This window comes from Penaeus monodon, chromosome 29 (assembly GCF_015228065.2).
Source record: "Penaeus monodon isolate SGIC_2016 chromosome 29, NSTDA_Pmon_1, whole genome shotgun sequence".
NCBI classification, from domain to species: Eukaryota; Metazoa; Arthropoda; class Malacostraca; order Decapoda; family Penaeidae; genus Penaeus; species Penaeus monodon.
The window spans coordinates 24,142,930-24,143,174 of NC_051414.1; positions in this window are offsets into that span (position 1 = coordinate 24,142,930).

Below are 245 nucleotides of genomic sequence, written 5' to 3' on the forward strand. Positions count from 1 at the left end.
GTGATAAAGCCCCTGACGACGCAAGGTGCATACCTGATATCGACACAATAGTTTCCATTCTTTCCGAAATACGCAAATCACCCGTCCCTAGAGGCGCGCTGGCAAAAATTATCCACAGTATTTTGAAACCGGGAAAAAACATTGCAGTCTTCAGGGCCTTCGTTCCAGAGTAGATCATTAAAACGTCAAGGAAGAAGGCCTCGCATGGGTCTTGGATTTGCAAAAACTAAGACCTCGTGTGCATG